The sequence below is a fragment of the Cololabis saira genome, chromosome 23 (genome assembly GCF_033807715.1).
Source record: "Cololabis saira isolate AMF1-May2022 chromosome 23, fColSai1.1, whole genome shotgun sequence".
In the NCBI taxonomy this organism is placed as follows: domain Eukaryota; kingdom Metazoa; phylum Chordata; class Actinopteri; order Beloniformes; family Belonidae; genus Cololabis; species Cololabis saira.
This window is the reverse complement of record NC_084609.1, coordinates 27,776,085-27,788,115: the sequence shown is the minus strand read 5'-3', so window position 1 is coordinate 27,788,115 and position 12,031 is coordinate 27,776,085. Positions and strand designations below refer to the sequence as shown.

Sequence of the window (12,031 nt, the reverse complement as noted above, 5' to 3'; positions counted from 1 at the left end):
ATCATAATGTAGTTCCCAGGTTATCTGAATCAAGTACTCCATTTCAGTCTTGGCAGGGCTGCTTTTCTCTGAATGTGCTTGGAAACACATTTCACTGATGGTTTGCCAAACTGCGAACAACTTAACTTGACTCATACTGTATGAGAATAGTTTGAACTAAAGGTGGAGAATTCACCACTCCACATTTTTCAGACCCCAATAGTCTTCAGAAGACTAAATATAAGTTCAATCAGTGACTCTGCTGTCACTTCAAACTCCCCAGTAACATCAAGAGTCTTTCACAAACACATCACCTCAGAGGGGATGAAGAAGGTATCAAGCTAACACCCTAAACTCAGTCTTCACCACAAAAAAGTCTGTCATACAGCAGAGAAATCACATGGTGAAGAGAAACACCATGCCCATTTTGTGTTGTGTTGAATAAATGCTGAAGAGAGGGCACCCTGCCTGGAAACAAACAAACCTACCAATTACTCAATCAATACTGAATCAGCTGTGATTTTTTTGTTTAAAGGATTTTTTATCATTTTTCTCACAAAAGATTTGTATTTTTTAGGTTGACTGTCCACCCTGTGTGTAATGTTCCTTTGAGCTCCATCTAAAGATTTCAAAGTACAGTGGAAAGACTCAAGCTCCCATGTGTTTCAGCTAGTCCATTTTAAGGACTCCTTAATATGTTTGTTAGCTAGTATAACCCCTTTCAGAACTTGAATCTGTTTTCCATATAGCAGTAAAATGTTGCACATCCCTTAAATATAATCACTCCATTACATAAATGGTCTTGGAGCTGTTCTACAAAATGAATGATGCTCATTGAAATCTGAATTTGCAAACTGGTGATGCTGACCTGGAACTTAAAGTTAATGGAAATGTTTTCTTCACTCCTCAGCACAATGGTCCACCAATTGTCCATCATCTATACAATCTTAAGTACTATGTAGGGTTTTGTGGATCTGCTGAAAGCCTCGGCTGTCAGGCGAACATCAAGTCCATCACAGGCCACACAGAGACAAAACACCACACTTGCTCCCGTTTACTCCTAAGGTGTATGTGGGGTTACTAATTGGCCCGACGTGTATGTTTTTGGACTGAAGAAGCCCGAGTACCCGGAGAAAACTCACCAGCCATCAACCAGCTGGGATTCAGACAGAGGAATGTCCAGCTGAGTCTTCCCATCCCTTCTTACCATTTTTTGGGCTGCTGTCTTTTTCCTCCAGATGTCAATCTCAATACCACTGTTTCTGCTATCTTTTCTTCATAATACAAAGCTAAGAAAAATTAAAATGAAAGATTTAAAAAAGGGCAAAAAAGCATTACTTTTAAAGCATTCTTGTTGGCATATCAGCCCAGCTATCTAATTTAGAGCCCAAAACAAAAACAGTAGTTTTTGTTTTGACTGTCCAGACTTGTGCACTTAGCTCTTTTCTTTGCACAAAACAAAAATAATACAGCAAATCCTTTTTAATACATCAAAAACAATCTTTTATCATAAGCTGTGCCTTTCCAACACTGCTCTCGTAGGTATTTCTGCACAGTGAGTTTAGGTTGTAGTAAACAACAGCGTAATCACGGCGCAGATTCTGGACAATAAAAACTGTTGCTTGTTTCAATGTTTGCAGTGGCCCTTAATCCTGACCATTTCTTTTCATGTAAACATGCAATGAAAAAATACATACCATTTCTACAGGAGTGATAATATATGACGGTATGAAAATAAGTTGGTTGCACTCAAATTTGCTGACTGTGGCCCCAATTTCTACCACAGTCTCCCAAAGCTGCACACAGGACTACACAAATACTCCTTCAAATGGAAATGATACTGTCTCCTGCCCCCAATCACAGCAAAAACCAGCCACTTGGGACGCCCATCCCGGTGAGATCTAAACCACCGCGCTTATAATGGGGGCCAAAGGGCCAAAAGATACTTTGAGGTGCTTTAAATTTCATGGATTGACTCTTAAATGACTCTTTAAATTAAAAGATCATCTTAAAGGAGCACAAAGGAGTCGGAACAAGAATACATCTTGGAAAGTGTTGTAAAAGGAACTTCACCTCCAGACCTGTAGGGGGAACCACCAAGCTAAACATTGCAAAAGTTCCATGCAGCTATGATTATACATTTCTTTAATATATCTAGTACTATACATGCTCACACTTTTTCACCATTTGAATTTAGTGCACGCATCGAGGGAAAAAGGAATAACATTAAAAAAAAAGAAATACGAGCCGCTCGGTGGTGCAGTGGGTTAAGCGGCGGCTCATATACTGAGGCTACAGTCCTCCTCCTGCAGCAGTCGCGGGTTCGAATCCAGCCCGCGCACCTTTGCTGCGTGTCTTCCCCGTTCTCTCTCTCTACCCCTTTCCAGTCTGCATCTCAATAAAGGGCCACTAGAGCCCAAAAAAAAAAAGAAATACATTCTGGGAGGATAGTGGCTATTGATACCAAATGGCATTCAGATAAGTTGGTAGCAGAGAAATCACCAACGGTATAAAGGTCATGAAATGATTCACAGGATGCAACAAAGGTTTGGATTGAGTTAGTTGTTTAGGTATTTTATTCTGGTACAAAGTGGAAAAATGAGGCAGCTAGCATATGGATGGTTAAAAGACGCAAGGCTTTAGTTACACAACCAAAGTTTATTACTGATGTCTTCACTTACACAGACAGAGGAAGTGTCAGCAAAACTTACTAAAAGGTGATTAGCAGTTCATACTTGCGTCACTCGTCGAGAACAGATTCTGGGGAATGTCGACGCCGTCGCCCGGCTGTGTTTGGTTTATACTACTTCTCTGAAAAATCTGAAAACCAGGGTGACTGGGAATGGCAGAGTGATTTTCTGAGAGTAAATAGATCACAAATGTAAATAATGTACAACCTACTTTTGATCAGTTTATACCATTTTTTTTCAGGGTTGGCTTGGTCCAGCGGTGCTAAACACAGATAACGATGAGTTGTGGTATCTCTTTGAAAATCCCCCTGAATCGCTACCGCTCAGCCACTCATTCTCACCTATAACTGAACCTTTGAAACTACACTTTATAAGAGAAGAAAGCCTCCGTGAGCTTATTAAACATAACCACATTTTTTATCTTTAGTATTTGCATTCTCTATACATCATACTGATCTGCAGAGGCCTGCAGAGGTCGAGTGGTGTTGCAAAATCCACCGTAAAGGTCATGTTACTCTAGAAATTCACATATAGTTCATCATTGTATTCCACTACAAGCAGTACGATGTCGTAGATTAAATCCAGGAAAAATGTTAGTCACATGGAGTCCGTCAAAGAGAAGCGTCGGATGATCTGTACGTCTCTCTTCGATGTCCACTGATCCCAACAAGAAGCATTGAGAGTTTTGAAAATATTTGTAACTGATGTCTCTATTTACAAAAAGGTCCTTCGAATCGCTCTCCGGTCCTTTTGTGATCTGCCAGACCACAACGGTGGGTTCACCTGTGTCAAGAGAAAGTGTTCACGACAGAAATCAGAGCCATAGAAAGGAACATCGACATCAAAACATCATTAGAGGTTGTAGCTCTTGTGCAACCCTGAACATGTCTCGCTGTGACATGGTAATACTCCGCAGCCATGTCAGAATTGAAAAAGGCATGTCTCCCTGTAATAAAAGTGACCTTTATCGCAGGTAACCTCGGCCTGCGCCGACTCTTGTATGAAAGATGTCAGAAAAGCAACACAAGCGTGGTTTGGTCATGTTGAGGGGTCTGTAAGTGGTGGGATTTAAAGGAGATATATTGTGTATTTGTTTTTAGAGGTTGACAGTCCCCAGAGCCCCCAGAGCCCCCAGAATCCCCAGAAACACACTTCTCATCCACACAGGCCAGTTTTACTGGGAAGACTCGGTCGCTTGATTCCTCGTTTATGTCTAAAATGTATTTTTTGACATTGACGCACCAATAGCAGTTGGGTGGAAATAAAGACGGGAAAGTTAGGTACTTGCTTCTTCACACATTCAGATGATACAGACCAGCATGAGCGATTTTTATGATGATGGATTAACACGCTTGTAACTAGAGATGTATTTAAGACACATGCACTGCAAAAATTCAAAATCTTACGAAGACGACCATATAAGGAAGTCCTGTCCTCTATGACCTCACAGAGAGCCGATGGTAGAAAAAACTCTCCAATAGGAAGCGTTTTCAGAGCCATTAAAATCTAATACTTTGAGCCTTTGTTACATCTAATAAGACAATTCATCATCATAAGACTATAGATGACTTGGTAAACATGGAAACGCCCAATTTGGTCACTTTAATCAGTTATCACTACAAAACTCCAACCATTAGAAAGGAATATGGTGGATACACTGCAAAAACTCAAAATCTTACCAGGAATATTTGTCTTATTTCTAGTTAAAATGTCTCATTTTTAGTCAGAAAATCTCATTACACTTAAAACAAGAGTCATCAGCAGAAAAATAACTTGTTATTTGACAATTTTCCCCTGTTTCAAGTAAATGTTCACTTGAAATAAGTACAAAAATCTGCCAGTGGGACAAGATTTATCTTCTCATTACAAGAAAAAGAAATCTTGTTCCACTGGCAGATTTTTCTACTTATTTTAAGCGAAAATCAACTTGAAACAGGTGAAAATTGTTGTTTTTTCCAGTGATGAGTCTTGTTTTAAGTGTAATGAGATTTTTTTTTGACTAAAAATGAGACATTTTAACTAGAAATACTATAAATAAGACAAATATTCTTGTTAAGATTTTGAGTTTTTGCAGTGTGGAAGTGAAGCGCGGCATCATGATGGACTGATTAAAAAGTAAACGAAATAAAACGGCGTAAGGGCAAAAGAAAAGTTCAAATGGCTTCAGGCTCTTTTCCAGACTCCTTTTCTCAGATAACGTCTTCATGACAAACTCTTTGCACTCTTATTGCGTAGGATCAGATGTTATTTGCAGGATCAAACATCATCAGCCCATCTGCATGCGTTGCTGTGACAACAGTGTTGCATCCGGCTGCTGTATAGCTGCGCTCTAATGCTGGTTTATTTATTACTTCTATGTTCGTCCACATATGCCGGGCGTACAAGAGAGGAAACTAAGTAGGAGCGCCGACGCTGCTCAGCACCTCTGTCACCCTGGTATTTATGTCACCGCTTTCATGCCGCTGCTGGATGAGAATCATGCTTTCAAAAGGTTAAAAATGGATCTAGTTTGGATATGTAAAGTCTGAGGAAGGGCTGCGTTGAGACGCGGGGCTGGTTGGATAACAGGGCTAAGGTTAAACATCTCACACTCCAAGCGATCATTAAGTATCTACAAAAAGATACTGAAAATAGCCCAATTTACCAGCGTTTTCTAACAAAACGAGCGACTGCACTGCAGGCTTGATACCATAAACATACTTACATAGCAGTCAAATATTGTTTTGTGTGGTGTTGGAGCGTGTTTAGCATGAAGCATGCTGGGTTATATTTGCAGCTCTCGTCACTGGTGTCAGATACTCTGAAGACTGCCATTCTCCTTGAAATTAAACTGTCCGCCACGAAGCTCGGAGGCTGACTGGCAGCTCCTTTACAGCTCTGAAACTACACTCTGAAGAAGACGAGTGTAACAACCTTCATAACAGCATCCGCTATTGATCCCAGCTGGCTGCCGGCGGACGTGCAGGTTTTTGAGATTGAGGGACGTCGACGCTGGACGCGTAAGCTTCATTACTGATGCTGAGAGAAAACACACATCTACTGTATGTCGGCTTTTATAAATTAAACTGTTTGACAAAGAGGCGGGCAGAGACGGCCGATGGCGGGGCATCATGTCGTGTAAATCACTGTCAGTCAAGCAAAAGGACGAAGACAGTACCGAGACCATCGGGCCATCACCTGACGAGGTAACCTGCACGACGGTATCAAACCGTTTCCATAAATCTGTGCAGCTGCAGCACTTGGCCGGTCACCCAGCAGGCTGCAATAAACGGCTCCCTTCACAGAGCCATTTACTCATGCGCCGTCACCGAGATTAATGTGCTACTAATTTGAGAATAATTTCAGGCTGAAAGACAAAGAGCAGAGCTGCTTCTGTGTCTGAAGAGGAAATCTCTCCGGATGCCGATCTATACATTTGTTTTTACGTCATTATGGGGACCGAAACATCTCACCAGCTTATGGGGACTTCCTGCAAATGAGAGGATCCAGTTGCAGCAGCACGAGTTTAAACTGTTCAGACTCGGGTTCAGGTTTGAAGTAAATGCTTAGGTTTAGGTCAGCGTTTCTTAATCCTGGTCTTTAATGTCTTAGATGTCAGCTTTCCTGAATGAGTGGGTCCTTGGCGGACTTGTGCAGGCGTTGATGACGAACTGAGGAAGTGATCCAGTTATTTTGATCGAGTGAGTCGGAGCAGGAGAACATCATCAAACACTGGTTGGGGGAAGGTTTGTCATTGAGCTTTCTGTGCTGACGTTTAAGATATGATTTGAAGGGAGACCAACTGGGTTGCATCTACCTATTATCCCGTCTTACGTCTTAGCATTTTTTGTTTCCTCACGAAGACATTTGTTGGGTTGTAATCAATGACTTTGTTGGGATTTTCAGCCCTTGTAACAACCTTGACCCAGTTCGGTTCGAGCTACATTGTGAATTGAAACGATCACACATTTAGGATAAGGCATAAACGTTGATTAGTTCAGGTTGTGCAAAATGAATGGCCCCAATAAGCATCGCTGCACAAACGCGTGTGGAGGTGGACAGGTTGCGTCATTAGCAGAATTTGAGCGTGTGTCTGAAAAGATGCTAAAAATACTGAAAGTGTTAGCTTTGCTTAACCGGGAGCTGACAAGTGCTAATTCAACTGGCACGGCGATCGTTCCCAGTCGGCGGCTGGAGCGAGGTCGAGCGGCTGCGAGATGTAACACAGCAGGTGCAGGCTGCTGTCTGAGGAATGCAGTTATCTAATTGTGCAAACAACCGCGTCCGTCGGAGCGATATGCTTTGCGTCGTAAATCCCGTGACTAGACCTTCTAATCATACGGCTGTTTTAACGACGCACTCAGCAGGACTGCAGCTACTTTTCCTAGGTATCATGATGTTTCCAAACTGGGCTATCTAACGTTTTCTTCCTCAAGCCAAAAACATAAAGCCACTGTGTTTGAGGAAAATTTGGAGGTGTGGGGTGTCACTGTGTATTCAGTTCCAGAGGATTTTAGGAGCATAGGTTATACATAGGAACATTGTTTTTAAGAGGCCGATAGATAACATTTAAACTGCTGTCCACATCTGTTTTCCTCAGGGCACGGCAGCTACCGACATTACCAGTATGAAATGATTAACACCAACAAGCAAATCTAACTGTACTGAAGAGTTCAGTCACATTCAGTCGCAGTCGTCTGTAGGTGGAGCAGCGTCAGAGTCCAGTGACTTAACCCTTGTGCTGTCTTCAGGTCAAGGAAGGAGGAAGAGAAGAAGGTAGGAAAGAAGGAAGGACGGAAGGAAGAAAGAAAAGAAGGAAGGAAGGAAAGAAGGGAGGGAAGGGAGAAAAGAAGGAAGGAAGGAAGGAAGGAAGGAAGGAAGGAAGGAAGGAAGGAAGGAAGGAAGGAAGGAAGGAAGGAAGGAAGGAAGCAAGGACGGAAGCAAGGAAGCAAGGAAAGAAGGAAGGGAGAAAAGAAGGGAGGAAGGAAGGAAGGGAAGGAAGGAAGGAAGGAAGGAAGGAAGGAAGGAAGGAAGGAAGGAAGGAAGGAAGGAAGGAAGGAAGGAAGGAAGGGAGAAAACAAGGAAGGAAGGAAGGAAGGATAGAAGGAAGGAAGGAAGGAAGGAAGGAAGGAAGGAAGGAAGGAAGGAAGGAAGGAAGGAAGGAAGGAAGGAAGAAAGCAAGGAAAGAAGGAACGGAGAAAAGAAGGAAGGAAGGTAGGAAGGGAGAAAAGAAGGAAGGGAGAAAAGAAGGAAGGGAGAAAAGAAGGAAGGAAGGAAGGAAGGGAAGGAAGGAAGGAAGGAAGGAAGGAAGGAAGGAAGGAAGGAAGGAAGGAAGGAAGGGAGAAAACAAGGAAAGAAGGAAGGAAGGAAGGAAGGAAGGAAGGAAGGAAGGAAGGAAGGAAGGAAGGAAGGAAGGAAGGAAGGAAGGAAGGAAGGAAGGAAGAAAGCAAGGAAAGAAGGAACGGAGAAAAGAAGGAAGGAAGGTAGGAAGGGAGAAAAGAAGGAAGGGAGAAAAGAAGGAAGGGAGAAAAGAAGGAAGGAAGGAAGGAAGGGAAGGAAGGAAGAAAACAAGGAAAGAAGGAACGGAGAAAAGAAGGAAGGAAGGTAGGAAGGGAGAAAAGAAGGAAGGAAGGAAGGAAGGAAGGAAGGAAGGAAGGAAGGAAGGAAGGAAGGAAGGAAGAAAGCAAGGAAAGAAGGAAGAGAGAAAAGAAGGAAGGGAGAAAAGAAGGAAGGAAGGAAGGAAGGAAGGAAGGAAGGAAGGAAGGAAGGAAGGAAGGAAGGAAGGAAGGAAGGAAGGAAGGAAGGAAGGAAGGAAGGAAGGGAGAAAACAAGGAAAGAAGGAACGGAGAAAAGAAGGAAGGAAGGTAGGAAGGGAGAAAAGAAGGAAGGAAGGAAGGAAGGAAGGAAGGAAGGAAGGAAGGAAGGAAGGAAGGAAGGAAGGAAGGAAGGAAGGAAGGAAGGAAGGAAGGAAGGAAGGAAGGAAGGAAGGAGAGAGCAGGAGGAAAGAAGGAACAGGAGAATTCGGTCATTTTGACCCAAAGACAGTACAAGGGTTAAAGAAACTGAACAAACTGATAAAGCCAGCTGTTGTGGAGCCTCTGGAGCCTGTGGAGCTGTTGGCGCGAAGGAAGATGCTTCATAAAATGAAGGAGATCCTCAACAACCCTGAGCATCCTCTTCACAACACGGTGATTCAGCAACAGAGTGTCTCCAGTCAGAGGTTTCTTCAGATGTGCTGCAGCGCAGACCGCTGCAGGAGCTCCGTCCTGCCCACAGCAATAAACCTCTGCAACCACTCTTTGAAGAGACTTGAATGAAAAGACTACCGCAACAATTAGTTTCCCTTCAGGGACAGATAAAGTATTTCTGAGCTGAATTAAATTGAATCTGCTGAGACCCTGCGTGAGATTCCTCCTCTGCCTTTGACTTCCTCGCTCTCCCGACTACAAGGTCTTCTGTTTGGCTACGTAGGTTTCCACAGCCGTCCCGCTCGTTTCACCATCTGCCCTTCTCCTCGGAGATCTCATACCGGTGGCACACTTAATATTTTAGTGAAAGGGAGGCTCATCGGTTACCAATGTAAACACAGATGGCACCATTACTCCACAGCCATTACACGGGCAATCAGCATTTAGCTCATTATGGTCGTTGCAACAAAAAAAACCCTGTCTATTGGTAATATAATGGTTTACCTCATTTGGATGAAGCCGTGTAGGAAATATTTGGCCATCGATTTTCATCTGTGGCTGATTGCTGCTTTCACGGGTCAACAAATGAAAAATCACACAGCTAAAAAAGGTTGAATCTATAATAATGATATGAAAAGGAATATGCACACATACTGAAGCCACTTTTCCCTGTTTAAATCCTGTTTTTACATATAAAAGCATAATACATTAATCTCAGATGAACAATAACATATAACTTTCTTTTTTTTTTTTTACTAAGCCGTTATTTATTTGCTAAAAATCAAGCAAGAAATAAAAGAATACAAAATCTGAATTTGTATGGTTGTGGGTGTACATTATATATGTGTATATATGTATGTGGACATGCATGTATCTATACATATATGGACAGTAATAAGTATATGTGTATATGTCTATATGTATGCTTTGATGCGAGGAAAAATATCTCTGAGTAAGAATACTTGACTAAGTACGCGGGCAGATACAAATTCATATCATAAATAATGTCTGCTTTTATATATAGATGATGCAGGGACTCAGGGTAAATAGTGTTGATATACAGTGGCATATAACTGCACATGGCAATAATCAATCAGGTGTCCGCTAATTTATACTCACCATACCACCATATATATTTATACTGTGTAAAATTATTACTATTAATTTATGTAACTTCTAAGTACGTCAAGCTTTTTGATATCTTGTAACGAGGTTCCACCTGGGTAGGTGGCTGGTGTTGTGCTCGCCCATTTGATCATGTGGACCGTTATAAAGGTTTATGAACATTTTGTGAATGTATACCGTATTCAAACGTTGAAACCCTGGTCAACCCCCCCCGGCCTGAAACTGGCTTTAATGTGCCTCATAAAATGGCGACTGTGCCATGAACTACAATCCCAGCATGCCTTGCGGGATGGGGCGGCCTGAGAGCGACGCGCACCCAATCCCGAGCGAGGCACTGATGACGTCATCGCAGCGCGCGGAGATACAAAACTCTGTGCTGCACCGAGACTTTTCTCTTCTTCCTTCATCAACCAGTGGGTCAGGACGTCTTTTTGGCTCCGGGCCAAAGGGACCACGGCCTTCCCCCCCCCCAAAGGGGGGGAACTGCAGCGTGGTCTGGTCGGAGGATCAGCGAGGACCCGCGGCGCAGACAGCGCCGGCTGCATCTCTTTTCCTTCTCCACTTCATCTCATCGGCACTGGATCTTGGCTCCAGGCCAAGATCTCCTTTTCTCCCCCGGCTGGGGGGGAGGGGTAAGGCCCGCATCGGACCGGGCCCGCTCCGTGGGACCCGCGGTTGAAGCGGCGGTTACCCGGGGAGGCTCCGGCTTCCACTAAACTCTGTTCCTCTTTAAGTTTCTGCAGATCCGAGCTTCCGACGCCCACGCGCTCCCGGCAACCAGATCGGGACACAGCTGCGGCTGAGCGCTCAGACTGAACCCCCCCTCCCCGCTCCGAGCCCCTGTCTGCGAACCGCGCAGGGGATCGGGGACGGACGGCCGGCGTCTCGCCGGCGTGAGCTCTCCCGGGGCCCGGACGGCCGCGCGTCGGCGACCGGCGCAGGGAAGCACGGCAGGAGAGACCGGTCCCCCGCCGCGCCTAGGAATGCGTGTGAGCCTCCGTTTGGTCCGGAACCACGGCCCGGCACGAGGCGGCCCCGCCGCTGTCTAATCCGTTTCAGGGGAAGGGACGGCCCAGTCACAAAACCCGCAGGCATCCGATCCGGATCCCCGAGGAAACGTGAGCCCGGGAACGGCAGATCAGTAGGACTAAGAACGGTTCAGAACTGTGTGAAGTCGGGATCTCTGTTTATCAGTAACTTAAGAACGTGTTACAGAGCTAAATCTGTGTTCAGAGCTGAGATTACATCATCATTGTTATCATTATCATGTTTGACTATTTGGTAGTCGTTGTTTTCTGCCGTAGGCACGTTTTAAATGCTGCGTTCGCCATCCGGTCCGATTGCACGTGGCCCAGAGGGCGCGTCCATGCTTAAATACCACAGAGTTCCGCCATCTTTAAAATACCACCCTTTAAACACTGCAATATTTTAAACTGTACATGTTCGTGATATCTTTTTTATTACTGCTTTGATTTCTTTTTTTCATTCCATGCATTTAACTTTAAGTTTCATTTTTATTGATTGTTGTTTTTCTAGTTAATTAATGGTTTTATAATACTTAAGTAGTGTGCCGTCAGGATTTATTGGGTATCTATTCACATCTTCTTTGATACCCGTATGTAAATAAATTCTGATTGATTTTTAACGAGTGGTCGTTGTTATTTCATGCAAGATTTGGTCACAAATTGATTTGTTTAAAGCAGCACAACGTAACTTTCAGCTTTTCTGAGTTTGGCGGCATCTTGTGGACAAAATCGGTAGTGTTTTACCAGAAAGAACACTACGTTTCCCATGAGCACCAGCGCGTACTGCTGGAAAACTCCTATCCCGTCGCTGCATTTGTTTTGATGAGAGAAGACAGGACGCTTTTCTGTTTCACCAAGTGAACAGAAGGAAGGCAAAAAAAAGATGTTAAACTGCTGGAAAGGAACTGGAATTTACCGGGATACCTTAAACAAGGAAGCCAGGGAGCAGTATATGGAGAAAATAATGATTATTAACGGTCTGGATCCATATGAAATCCCTAAGAGATCCCTGAATCCCTGAAGAGCCATGTGTTTCAATAAATTT

General features: G+C 43.7%; 1 protein-coding gene across 1 annotated transcript in view; it reads right to left on the bottom strand.

Moving 5' to 3' along the window:
- Window positions 1–2,653: 2,653 nt before the first annotated feature.
- LOC133424207 (chemokine-like protein TAFA-2) overlaps window positions 2,654–12,031 on the bottom strand; it is a 101,031-nt gene continuing 91,653 nt past the window's right edge. Inside the window, exon 6 of the mRNA XM_061714665.1 lies at window positions 2,654–3,452. The gene's annotated coding sequence lies outside the window, so the exon portion shown is untranslated. The remainder of the gene's footprint in view (window positions 3,453–12,031) is intronic.